Genomic DNA, 13256 nt, shown 5'->3' on the forward strand with positions numbered 1-13256 from the left:
TGCTCGGAGCCCGGCGGGGCTCGGCGCGTGCGGTCGGACGGGGAGGCCCGGCGGACGGGGTGTCCACCAACGCCTCCTGCCGGGGCAGCCGGGGCGCGGGGCGCAGCTCAGGAGCGGAGAGCGCGGCGGGCCGTCCCCGCCCGAGCCCCCGGCGCCCCGCGTTACGGCGGAACGAGCCGTCCGAGCGCCCCGGCCCGGGGACGAGGCCCCTGCGCCGCGGCTCTCCGGAGCCCACGGGCCTCTCAGCGCGCCAGGCCCCGGGCGAGCGCGTCGGGAGCGACCGCGGACTCCCCGGCCGCCTCCCCAGCCCCGCACCCGCGCCCCGGCGAGCCCCGACGGCAGCCGCAGCCACAGCCGCGCCGCCGCCGGGCGGACAAAAGAGGCGGCGGTCACGTGGGGCCGCCCACGCCCGGCGCGCCGTGACGTCAGCACCCGGCGACCGGCCATTGATTCCCGGCGGCGGCGGCGGCGGCGGCGGCGGCGGCGGCGGCGGCTACGTGGTGGGGCGGGCGGGGAGGGTCCGCGGCCGTGGCAGCCTCTGGGGTCGGGCCGTGGCCCGGAGGATCCGCGCAGCCGGTAAGGAGCTAGTTCCCTTCTCCGCGCCCGCTTCCCCACCCGAGCCGCCGGGGGGGGGGGGCGCCGGGGGGCGCGCGCCGGGGGGGGGTGCGTGCGCGTGCGTCCGGGCGCGTGCCCCGCGTGGGCGCGCCTGTGGGCCCGGGGGCGCGCGCGGGTGCTCGGGCGCGCGTGTCCCCGGAGCCCAGCGGCTGGGCACCCCCGGCGCTGCTGGCCTGGGCGCGGACGGCGGCCGGACGCGGGGCTCCCGGGGCTGGTCCGGGGCCGCGCCGCCCCGCGCCTCCGCGCCTCCGCGCCGGGACCGCCTGCGCCCGCTCCGCAGCCCCGGGGCCGCCCGCGCGCCCTGCGTGCCTCCCGCGGGGGAAGGCGGGGGCGTCGGCCGCGGACCGCCCGCTGCGGGTCGCGGCCACCGCGCGGAGCCCCGGCCGGGCCGTGCTGCAGGAGGCCTGGTTGCGTCACCGCCCGGCCCTGCGCCCTGCGTGCGCTCGGCGGCTCCTCGGGCCGCGCCGGAGGGTAAGGCTGCCGCAGGCGCCGCGCGGGAGGTCGGACGCGGGGGCTCGCCTTCCCGCCCGGGTGCCGGTCCCTGGGCGCGGGGAGCCCCCGCAGGCGCTGGGCCGAGGCGGCGGACGCTGGGCTGCCCGGCCCGCGGACCCGCGCGCGCGGGCCTGTGCTGCTGCCGGGGAGGGGGCCGGGGAGGGGGCCGGGGAGGTCACGGGAGCGCCGGGCGCAGGGGCGTCGGGGCGGACGAGCGACGCTGCCGCTTCTCGCCTTGCCGGGGAGGGCGCGTTCCCGTCGCCCCCGAGCCCCCGAGGAACCAGCAGTCGCGCGCTGTCTGGGAGGCGGCGGAGGAGTGGAAGCGGGCGTGGACCTGGGGGTCAGGTCTGCGGTCTGCCGTCGGTGTAACGCTCCGTGACTTACTGAACTCCTGGGCCTTACTGACCAGATGAGGTCGTTCCTTCGACCTGGCAGGGGTATTGTCAGAATTGGAGTGTCCAGCGGTGACGGGTAAGGGCAGGGGACCCAGACGCCTGAACTTGCTCTCGCTGAAGGCTGCCCGTGGGTACAGCCGATGGAGACGGGGGAACTTTCTGCTATTTGGGTCTTTGCTATTTTGCCAGATGTGATGAAGCCGACTTGGGGGGATGGTGGGCGGAGGAATCTCAAAATCCGTAATCTCTCCACTGAAGACCGCATAAAATTTTACAACTGGAAAGAGAGGAACGCCTCACTTAATTATAGCTTCTCTTTATTGAGCACTTGCTACGTGCCTGACTCTGTACAGAACCCTTTACATCAGGGCGCCTGGGGGGCTCAGTTGGTTGAGCGTCTGCCTTCAGCTCAGGTCACGATCCCAGGCTCCCAGGATCGAGTCCCACATCGGGCTTCCTGCTCAGTGGGGTCTGCTGCTCCCTCTGACCCTCCCCCTCTCATGGTTTCTCTCTCTCTCATTCATTCTCAAATAAACAAAAAATAATAATAATTTTAAAAGAACACTTTACATCCACTGATTTAAAACCTTCAGCAACCCCGTGCAATAAATAAGCGTATCCCCACTGTTGAGATGCAGAAGTCTCGGCCAAAATCCCGGCCCTAGTCAGTGGCAGAACTGGAACTGGAATCCAAGCTTCTCAGGCTTGACTAGAGTCCTAGCCACTTGAACCTGGGGTCACAGGACAAGGGAGGCACAGGCAGAGCTCAGAGGGCCAGTATTTGCTCAAAGAATATTTCAAATTGTTCAGTGATAAATTATCTTTTACATTTGTACCCAGCAGTATCCAGATGTGAACCGAGATTTGGCCTTTTCACCCAGAGAAAAGGAAAGGCTCACGGGCACACAGTGCTGGGGCCGTGGGCACACAGTAGGTGTTTGGTAATTACCTTCGGAAAGAATAAAAAATCTTGAGGTATTGTTATTTCTGCCAGAACGAGACTCATTGCTTAATACACGAAGGCTTCCTTAAGCTGTTCTTATACAATAACGGTGTTATACGAGCATCTTTCTTATTCACGGATTTAAAGATTAGAAGGTATATTTCAGAACAGACTGCTGTTATTACCTGGGACCAGCTGAGTTTTCAAACGTGCAAGCAGAGGGTCCGAGCCTTGGGCGTCTGTAGCGATTTCTCGAGGTCGCTACAAACCACACAGCAGTGTGTTTTGCTTTAACATCTGTTAGAATTGGACTGTAATGGGTCTAGCTGCCTGAATTAAGTTTTCTGGAGAACACTGGGTGATTGGTGTAGGGTAAAGAGTTCAAAATGTTAAGTTTGTGGCAACATTTATGACTTGGTCGAGACCTGTGGCTGGTGTGCATCCATGTGGGACGGTAAGCTGGTTTCAAACAGAGGTGTCCTTGGTGTCTGTGATCAGCTGTTCCGTGTTCTCCGAAGATGACTTAGGGCCCCGGAGTGGGTTATAGAAACTCACAGGTTTACGTTACTCATCCATGTAGACTGTAACTTAGACCCCGCACCCCCCCCCCTGACTTGTCATTGCTGCTTCTCTGCCCTCCCGGACGCCTCGGAGTCCCCATCTCACTGTCTTTATCAGACTTAGTGGAACAGCGTCTCCCACAACCTGTTCCTGTGCCCCATCACCGCCACGTACACAGCGAATCTCTTTCCGCAAAAAAAAAAAAAGGGTCTGTCCGTCCAGTTGCGAATGGCAGAAACCAACCATAAACTGATGACAAAAAAGAGTCCCCCAGCCACCTGTGGTCACGTAACTGGGAGACCCAGAGACGAGCTTCAGGTCTGGCTAGATCTAAGGTTGAAGGAATGTCAGGAAGACCTTGCCCTGCCCTTTCTGTGTCTCGTTTTGGTTATTGCCTCATTTTCTCCTGCTGCTTTCTCTAGACATGCTGAAAAAGCTGAGCCCCGGCAGCCCCAAGCCGGTGACTGTAGGGTCCTCATCCGCATCGTAGACTAATGACAGCGGCATCACTAGAGACAGGGATCCCGTGGCTGGCCAGGGCTGTGTCACAGGCCCGGTCCTATCCCTCCATCACCGCACGGGGTGACCACTGTGTGTGCGTGTGCACGCACACGCCCTTAGCCCGCCTCTCTGAGGCCCTTCCAAAGCCTTCTGACTGGAGCGAACTGCCCTGATTTTGTGTGTCTGTCGAGTTGTTGCCATTGTCGTGGCTCTGACCCTGAGCCTCCTAACCCTTCCCGTGTGGCAGCTGCAGCCGCCCTTCCCCCCCCCCAGTTTCATCCGACTGACTGCCTCCCGGGAGCCGTCCGGGACCCCCATCAGTGAGTTAGGCCCCTTCTCTCCTGTTCGTGGGTAAACACCCGGACAGAGCCCTGCTGTAAAGCCGAGCACTCCCAGCCCGGGTTGGTGTTATTCCTCCTCTTAAAGTACGTGAACCAGCTGAGACCTGTGGTTTGTTGACTGCCCGTCTCTCCTCGTTGGAGCATCAGCTTTGTGAAAGTAATGAGGAGAAGAATTTTGTTTCTCTAGGACCTAGGACAGTGCCTGCACATATTTGTGCTTAATAAATGTTTATTAAATGAATGAATGACGATCTACCCACAGGGAGAAAACACTGATGTCATGTTGGCGAGGACTCCAGTCTGTACGACAGACCACGTTCTCACTGTGAATTCTGTAACCCGGTACCGCGGGCCCCCCTGGAAAGGCAGAGGCACTCCCGAGGTCCCTGCGGACGCCAAGACTCAGGCCCCGCAGAGCAGCCACGTGGAAGTGCTTCCCTCCACGCTTAGCCCTTTCTGAACCGTGACGGTTTGTGTGTGGAGGTTCTTCCCATGGTTTGAGTCCGTTTCCTGGGGCATTTATTTTTAAAACATTTATTTGAGCACCTACAGTGTACCAGGCACTGGTCTAAGCCTTTTACAAATAACTCATTCTTCAGCTGGAGTTTTGGGAATAAGGGTTGTGAACTTTAAAACTTCTTTTTTCTTCTTAAATACCAAAACACTCAAGAAAGTCTAAAAAAATCCCAATTAGAGGGACTCCTGGCTAGCTGGGTCAGAGGAGCAGGCAACTCTTAATCTCGGGATGCGGAGGGCGGGGGGATTCTAGCCCCATGTTGGGTGTAGAGATTACCTAAAATCTTTGAAAAAAAAAATCCCAATTAGAAAATTCCGTGAGCAGTGAGACCCCTCTGTGCAGCCCCTCTCACCCCCCAGAGGTGTACACCTCCTTCTCGGGGAGGGGTTAGTGCGGCCGTTGAAGAAGTGAAATTAGATCTACGTACCCAGGTGTGTATACACGGTACGGACATAAGATCTCGCCATGTGTCTGGTCGTCTGGTTGTCACCCAAGTGCTTCCCTGCTCTGCGTGCCCAGCCACATGCCTTCTCTCCCCTCCCGTGGCCTGGGTGCCTCCACTGCACCCACCAGTGGTCCCGGGGACACGGAGCCACCCAGCCAGGGGCGTGGGGGCGGCCATCAGGACAGGGTTGCTCGGGTGCTGGTCATCCTCTACAGGGAGGGCCCCGGGCCTCACAGAGCGCATCCGTCCTCTGGGGTTGCTGTGCATTCCCCCAGGAACCCGTCCATGCCACAGCCACTCCTTTTGTTTCTTCTTTTAACACAGACCAGTAGTTCTGGTAGTGGTGGAGATTTGGGGGAGGGGCTAGCGTGTGAGCCCATACTTAACCTCCACCCACCTGCTGTGGGGCACAGAGCAGGCCAGGTCCTGACCCACTTCCAGAAAAGTGAGCCCCACGTCCTCTGCCACGCCCAGCGCTCCTGGTGCCTGTCCCCACCTGCCTACCCCAGGACTGGGCACTTCACCTAAAAAAGGAAAAGCTTCACTACATTGTCTGGCTTTAATTTGCATCTTCTGTTATAATTAAGTTTGAAATCTTTTTGCATGTGCTTACCATTTTTTTTCTATTTTTTAAATTTTCAGTTATTTCTCTATTCACCTAATTGCATTTAAGTTATTTTTTTAAATAAATTACACAAATGCCCTAAAAAACCTGAATATTTGCTCATGATAAAAACAAACAACTTTATTTGCTGTGGATATTTTTCTAATTTGTTGTTTGCCATCTACTTTTGGCTTTTTCATTAAACATACAAAATGCATTTTTCATTATTCTGTAGACAAATATTGTACTTTTTGATTTCTTGCTTTGCTTGTAAGCTTTAAAATGTTTTTTCTTCATTCTGTATTCTAGTATCTTATGTTTTGCTTTTTTATTACTTTAAGATGCTAATACTCAGTTTTTCTAATTTTAAAATATTTGATGAAAATATTGTGTAATGTCTTAAATAAAATCAGTTTGAATTAGATGAAGGTCTGTGCTTTATTTTATGTTACACTAGTGTATGTATCATATATTTTTCCATTTTAAAGTAACTTATTAACAAGTCAAAGCCTGTTGTATGCAGCTGAGGTTGAAACACATGTGTGGTTCTCAGAATTGTGTGTTCTTAGCTGCACAGGCAGCGTTTATCTGCGGCCGCCGGTCCGCTGTAAGCAGCTCTCTCGTCCCACCGGCAGCTCCTCGATGGGTAGCCAAGACCATGGTTTTAGCCCCTTCCAGTTCCTCATCCCACTCTTTCCCTAAAGCTCTTTTTTCATTATGATATAATTATGTACCGTAGACCATAAATGTTCCAATGAATACTGACAAATACATACCCATTTAATCACCGTCCCGATCAGGAAAATAGAACATTTCCATCGCCCCAGAAAGGTCCTTCCTGCCCCTCCCTGGTCATCCCTGTCCCCAGAACTCTGCCGTCCCCACGGACTGGCTGTGCTGCTCTAAAACCTCATGTAAGTGGGATCCTACAACACGCACTGCTCTTGCCCTCTGCGTGGACACGCATCAGTGTCCGCGCGCGCCATGGGACGGACCTTCGGTTTGTTTCCAGCTTACGGCTTTCAGGAGTAAAGCTCTGAATATTTTTTTCTTCATTTTTATTGAGGTATAAAGCACATACCATGAAATTTACGGCCTTAGCATTTTCAAGCGTACAGGGCAGTCGCGTTACCCACATTCACACTGTGAAGCATCCAGAACTTCCTCTCTTGCAAATCTGAAACTCTACCCATTAGGCGGCGGCTCCCCCCTCCGGGTCGTACGTACCCCTGGCTCCGTGAGCGTCCTCATGCACGGCTCCTCGTGGCCGTGTCTTTGTGTCTTCCTCGGGAAGCACCCGGCAGTGCAGGTGCTGGTTTGAGGGTGGTCGTGTGCTTCGCCTCGGGAGGAAGCGGCAGCCTCCGGAACGGTGACTACTCGGTTTCGCGTTGCCACCAGCAGCATGTGAGAGTTCCAGTTGCTCCATGTCCTCACCCGGTTGAGAGACTGGGACTCTGTTCATTTTAGCTCTCTCGGCGGCGGGGGGTCTGTGGTGTCTGACAGTGCTACCACATTGATTTTTTTTTTTTTTTAAAGATTTTATGTGTTTATTTGACAGACAGAGATCACAAGTAGGCAGAGAGGCAGGCAGAGAGTGAGAGAGAGGAGGAAGCAGGCTCCCCGCGGAGCAGAGAGCCCAACGCGGGGCTCAATCCCAGGACCCTGGGATCATGACCTGAGCCGAAGGCAGAGGCTTTAACCCACTGAGCCACCCAGGCGCCCCCCGCATTGATGTTTTAATCGTGTGTTTCCACGGCTGCTTCCGTGACCAGGCTCTGAGCTTCGTAAGGGCAAGTTTCATGCCGTTTGTAGTTATCTTTTCATTCTTACTGACTCCCCCTATTTTGGGGGTGATAGATACTTTCTAACAGAAAAATTGAAAATTGTAGGAGACTAAGAAATGAGTGAAAGTCCTGGTAATCCAACCCGTCCATGCAGGTCGGCGTCTTTCACGCACGCGGTGCCGTGGTGCTCTCACCATGGGCTCATGGGTTCCGGCCTTGGTTGACTCGGCTCCTCCGCAGGGTCCCAGCCCTCCCGGCACTCTGTCATCTCAGGGCATTGCCTGGCCATGGCAAGGGACCTTTGCCACAAGAAACCCAGACAGCTTATTGTGTGTTCTTGGCCAAAACTGCCACGTGTCATTGCCAAGAAAAGCTGAATTGCTGAGAGAGGTCGTTGGACTCAGCACAGTCCGCCCTCTGCATCTGGGGAGGAGTCTGGCCTCGGGGAAGCGGGCTGTCTCCGGGAGGAAGGGTAACTGTGGGGCAGGTGGTCAGCAAGCCCTGCTCCTTCTGTATATTGTCTTCCGAAGCGAAAATTGTTCTGTTCACTTACTATGATTTAAACATTTGCCATGGTGTTAACTCTGTAAATACCACTTTTGTGTGTTGTAGAATCCATGGCTCTTCCAGAATCCACATGACCATGTCTCCAGCTGGAGACATTAAAGCTGTTTTCAGTTTTTTCCCTGTTGTAAACCATGCTATAGCCAACATGACTTTTCATACTGGATTTCAAATTCTCTTCCCCAAGGTAGATTTTTAGGATTTTATTATTACGTTTATCAATCATGACTAGTAATAGAGTTATAATTTTTTCAGTAAGCTCCATGCCCAATGTGGAGCCCAACATAGGGCTTGAACTCATGACCCTGAAATCAAAACCTGAGCAGAGACCAAGACTTGGACCTTCAACTGACTGAGCCACCCAGGTGCCCCTAAATTACATTATTGTTAATAATTGTTGTTGACTATTAGGTTACGAACATTTGAGACATTTGACACACAACGTCCAGCTGCCTTAAAAACCAGTGGACGCCTTCGCTGGTCTTAACCACCGGTGTCGTCGAGAGTCTGCCTCTCCTTTCCTTCCCCCCCTCGTTCTTTGATCCGGTCATTGGTGTGTGCTCACCCCCCAGATGTTTGCGGAGCACCTTCCATTGCCAGAGCACTGAGCTGGGTTACGGGCGTATGAGGCTCGCGTGCTCAGGACAGACAGACATGAGTAATCAAACGATCGCGCAAACGTGTAGCTTTTTAAGTAGCGATAAAGACTACAAAGAAAATTCTCCTACAGTTATGGGAACTATAAATTTTATATGCCTTCTGCCCTCTGGCGTAGGGACAGGGCTTGAGGAGGAAACAGTGTGTGACTTGGCTTTTTCAAGGCAGCAGGAGTGCTCTGCGGCCGTTGGACAAACAGAATGGAACGTGACTTTAGTGAAGTCTGATGAGCGGAGGTTTGGCGGGGAAGTGGGGCGCGCGGCACACCTTGCTAGGACCTTGGGCCTTTATTCAAAGACCAGTGGGTAGCTGTGACGGGTTCAAGGTCGGGAGATGGCGATGACCGGATCATATTTGAGAACATTCTGGGTAGGGCCAGAGCGGATTCCTAGAGTCCAAGGCTAGATTGTGAAGGTTAGCATCGGGTCCCCAGCCAGCACTGAGTAATCTCATTTTGCATTGCCAATTTTGTGAATGGAGACATAGACCGTACTATGTCATTACTTATGGGTGTGGTTGAATGTTTTCCCAAGTGTTTCACAGGCTGTCATACTTGTGTGTGGGCAAGTGTCTTGTTACTGGCCGCGGTTCCAGCGGGGACAGCTCAGTGTCGTGGCCCAGGGCACCTACTTTGGAGCCAGAATGCCTGAGTCGGAATCCTGGCTCTGGGAGCTGCTGGCTGTATTACCTTGAGCAACCTCTGTGGCTTTGGTCTGCCTCAGTTTCCCCTTCTGCAGCATGGGGTCTGCAGTAGTGTCCCTCTCTCCCCAGTGACAGTGGGATGCAAGGCTGGAGCACGGTGCCGGCCCCGTGAGCTCTGCGTCTGTTCACGTGTGTGTTTATGAGCTTGGCCTTGCCTGTGTGTTGTAACAGTGGCTCCCTCCCTGGTTTTTTTAATACATTTTTAAACATATTTTCAAACAATGTCATATTTTTTGAAGTACGAGACTTCTCTACAGTGAACAGAGCCCTTCTCCCTTCTGATGTCTTCCGCTGCTATGAAGTAAGTCATACATACTGACTTTGTTTCTTAGTGTTTTTATTTAAATACAGATAATCCTTTAATCCATTTGTAATTTATTCTGGCTTATTAATATAAGGCAAGGCTCTAAATAGATTTTTTTCCCCCCAAAAGCCAACGAATTGGCTGAGCTCCGTGTTTTGACACCCCCTCCCCTCACGGCTGCTTTTGGCTTCCTTCCTGCCGCCCTGCCTACATTGGACCCGCACACACACTAGGTCTGTTTAGGGAATGTGGTTCTGCTCTGTCCGTCTGTAACTCCATTATTGTTCGATACCAGGACGGCCGTGAATTAGTTAGTGTAACTGTCTTCTTTCCGGTCACTTGGTCAGATATGCTCCCAACTGCTCTAATCTCTTCAGAAATTGCAGTAAACCATTCTGCGTTCAGCTCTTGCTGGCGTCCAGAAACTGTCCTGCCGTCACGTGTGGGGTGGGTGTGCCTTCTGTCTCAGACTTCTTCAGAAATTTATACTTCTCCCCACATAGGCTGCTCACGGCCCTTGAGATTATTCCTGGATGTTCTCTGCCCCTTTTTAAAAAATGTTTTATTTGCTCTTAAAAAATACATTATTTTTGTCCTACATATTAGGAAGAAGTTGTATTTTGTATAGTTTTCTTATATCCAGCCATATTCCTTGACTGCCCTTGGTCTCTAAAAGTTTTTCATTCTGCAATCAATTAGAGTTTTGATATTATCTGCGCATAATCTGTTGTGGTTTTTTTACTTTTATCTCATGTTTCTGTTTTCCATTATATGCTAGAATTTCTAAAACAATTTTGATACCATATTTCTTTCATTCCAAGACAGTTGAGCACAGAACACGCTACTGAGTCAATAGTAGTTTTGGGGGGCTACCACATGAAATTTTCCACACGTTGTAATTCACATTATAGTATCAGAAATATTAGGGGTGCATCTCAGAACTGAAGAAATAAAATAACAGTAGAATGGCAGCCCTCCGTATTTTCTCATTCTAGTGGGAATGTCTAACCAATTTTAGATACGATATTGGCTGTTGGTTTGTTGTTCTATTTTTTCAGATGAAACAAAGTATGCTAATTCTGCTGGATGGTGAAGGAAAGGTGCGCTGTTGGCTTAGCTAGCGAGTGGAGCTAGGGCTGCGCACATGTCTTCTCTGACCGCGCACACGTCCTCTCCGACAGCCAGTCCGTGTCTGCATTCTGCCCCGGGTGCCTTGGATCCGCAGATCCCTGGCTACAGGGCAAGGGCTCTGCTTGTTTTGCAGTGGGAGCTCCCAGACCATCCCTGACCATCAAGGACCGGATTCGTTCCCCAGAGCTGCGGGGCAAATCACCTCAGATCCGGCAGAGTCCCAGAGGCCAGAGATCCAAAATTTCTGCCACTGGGCCGAAGTCACAGTGTCCCAGGGCTCGCTCCCACCAGGGGCTCTCGGCGAGAACCCCTTCCAGTTTCTGGGTGCTGCCTATGTTTCTTGCCTTGTGTCTGCATCACTCCTGTCTGCAAGGTCAGCCTCCTCAACTCTCTGTCTTCTCACCGGCTCCTACTCTGTGTAGCTGGTATGTTTGTGAACTTGTCAATGCTGAAGAAAATGTTTTTAAAGACCTATGTTAGGAATAGCAAAAGCCTTTTTCATTCCCTTTTTGAATAACACTGTGGACACCTGGAAATGCTCCAGTTCAGGGTCCCGAGAGTGCGCTGAGTTCTGCGCGAGTCCCACAGCCTCCATCCCTCCTCCCGTCCCCAGTGTCCTCCTCAGTCTCTATCTAGCTCTACGGCAGCTGGGAGAGGAGACGGGCAGAGCACATTTCCTCTAAGACTGTTACGAAGACAGCATTAAAAACTGCTCAGTTAAGACTAGAGAGCTAAAAGAAAAAAGTAAAGTCAGCATATCATTTATTTAGTAAATTGGTCATTCAAGGAATTGGCCGCCTGGCAAACGGCTGTTCAGCAGTTGGCTATTGGGGACATTAGGCTACTCACCCGGGAACCGTGCAGGGCTGAGGGCAGAGGCTGAGCCTGCCTAGCCCCGGGCCGCACCTGCCCCTCTGCCTCCTGCAGACCATGGAGATGGGGCATTATGCCTGCAGGAAGCTGGGACTAAGCCCATCCACTCGCAGGCCGGGCCCCAGGGATGAAGAGAAGGCGAGAGAGAATGGGAGGTCCCCCCTTCGGACCCTGACTCCGAGGAGCCCCAGTCTGGGCCAGTAGCCAGACCAGCAAGCAGTCATGCGCCCTGTGCCTGGCGAGCCTCACATAGGAGAGGCAGATTAAGAGAGTTTGGACTTGATGCATAAAGTCACAAGAAGGTCATCTTTGGGGTTCTAGAAGACTAAATGTGTGTTGATGGCTTGAACTTCCATGTGAAATATTTAGCACTGGCCTGGCAGCCAGTGTTCTTACATGGTTTGGCTATTGCTAACATTGTATCTTTCACGTATGGTAACACTTGCTCTCAGCTAAAGGTTGGTAAATACCACTTTTCTTTCATTACTGGACACTTTTGATTGGGTACAGTGGGTTCCTGCTGTTTCAGGGGCCGTTGGAGACCTCTGTGTCAAGTCCTGGAGGCGTCTCTTACCATAGCTTCCGAAGCCAGTCTGGTGACCGAGCCCTGGCGTCAGCGCAGACACAGCTGCAGAGCGCAGCTCAGCGGTCGAGCGAGTCACCAGCCCGCGTGCGGGAAGCCTCACGGGCTGTCAGAGCAAGTGGGCTCGTTGCGGGGAGCCCCTGAGAGTGCCGAGACGGTGTTCATGCGGCTGCTGCGGGAGCCTTTCCAGTGAAGCAATAAATCTAGTGACGAAGAACTGAGGGGGACTGACAGCAGAGGCGGGCAGTGCAGGCACGCCCCGAAGCTCTGCGATTTGCTTGTCATGGATTAAGTAAGAGTGAAGAACAGGACTTTATTGGGGCGCCCGGCTGGCTCTGTGGGTTTACCGTCTGCCTTCAGCACAGGTCATGATCCCGGGGTCCTGGGATTGAGCGCCGCATCTCGGGCTCCCCGCTCAGCGGGGAACCTGCTTCTCCCTCTCCCTCTGCTGCTCCCCCTGCTTGTGCTCTATGTCTGTCAAAGAAATAAATAAAACCTTAAAAAAAAAAAAAGAACAGGAGTTTATTTTTGTGTATGCCCTGTTCTGAAATGAGGCCTAGTAGTTAAAAGTAACTTAGTAATTTGTTACTTTTTAAATAAAATGTTGCAAGTTAAGTAGCAAACACTTGTAGGTAGGACGTTCTTGAGGCATCGCTGCTCTGAGCAAATATTGAAGGAGTTCGCAGGCGTCTGCTTTCCGGAAGGGACGTACATGGTTCCACTGGGCGTGGCCCGAACCCGTGTAAGGTCTGGCTGTAGGAGACGCCGGGGTCAGAGGACCGCTGTCAGTATGCACGCCGTCTGGTTATACGTGAGTAAATGAATCGGTTCAAAGCCAGACTAACGTTTATATTTAAAAGCAAAGATAACTGAGATTGGAAACTAAATAACGCATGCTTCCCGGTGCTTGGGGGCCCCTAGTGGCCCGGAACCGAGCTCGGCATCGCGGAGTGAGGGGCTGTTGTGCACACACGGTATCCTGGGTGGTAACCCTGGGGTAGGCAGTTGCTGGCCAGGAGCTCTAGGTATACGCACGCAGGGGAACTCAGCAAGTGGACCCTCCTGGGCCCTGGAGGGGGGCGTTGCACGTTCACGGTGCCTTTATGCTCAGAGGAGGCACGGGAAAGTTCTGCACTGGCGAATTAACTGCAGAGGATTGCGGGCAGTTCATTCCCATTTTCTGATATTTTCTGCAAATGACATGTTACTTTGGGTTCATTTTTTTTTTTTTAAGTGCTCCACAT

At 53.1% G+C, this 13256-nt stretch overlaps 1 protein-coding gene across 2 annotated transcripts in view; it reads left to right on the top strand.

Moving 5' to 3' along the window:
- Nucleotides 1-486: 486 nt before the first annotated feature.
- ADAR (adenosine deaminase RNA specific) overlaps nt 487-13256 on the top strand; it is a 35159-nt gene continuing 22389 nt past the window's right edge. Inside the window, exon 1 of one of the 2 annotated variants that reach the window (XM_059413846.1) lies at nt 487-576. The gene's annotated coding sequence lies outside the window, so the exon portion shown is untranslated. Of the gene's footprint in view, nt 577-979; nt 1087-13256 lie in introns of those variants that run through there. The other variant, XM_059413845.1, reaches the window with a different exon arrangement.

Source organism: Mustela nigripes, chromosome 10 (assembly GCF_022355385.1).
Source record: "Mustela nigripes isolate SB6536 chromosome 10, MUSNIG.SB6536, whole genome shotgun sequence".
NCBI lineage: Eukaryota > Metazoa > Chordata > Mammalia > Carnivora > Mustelidae > Mustela > Mustela nigripes.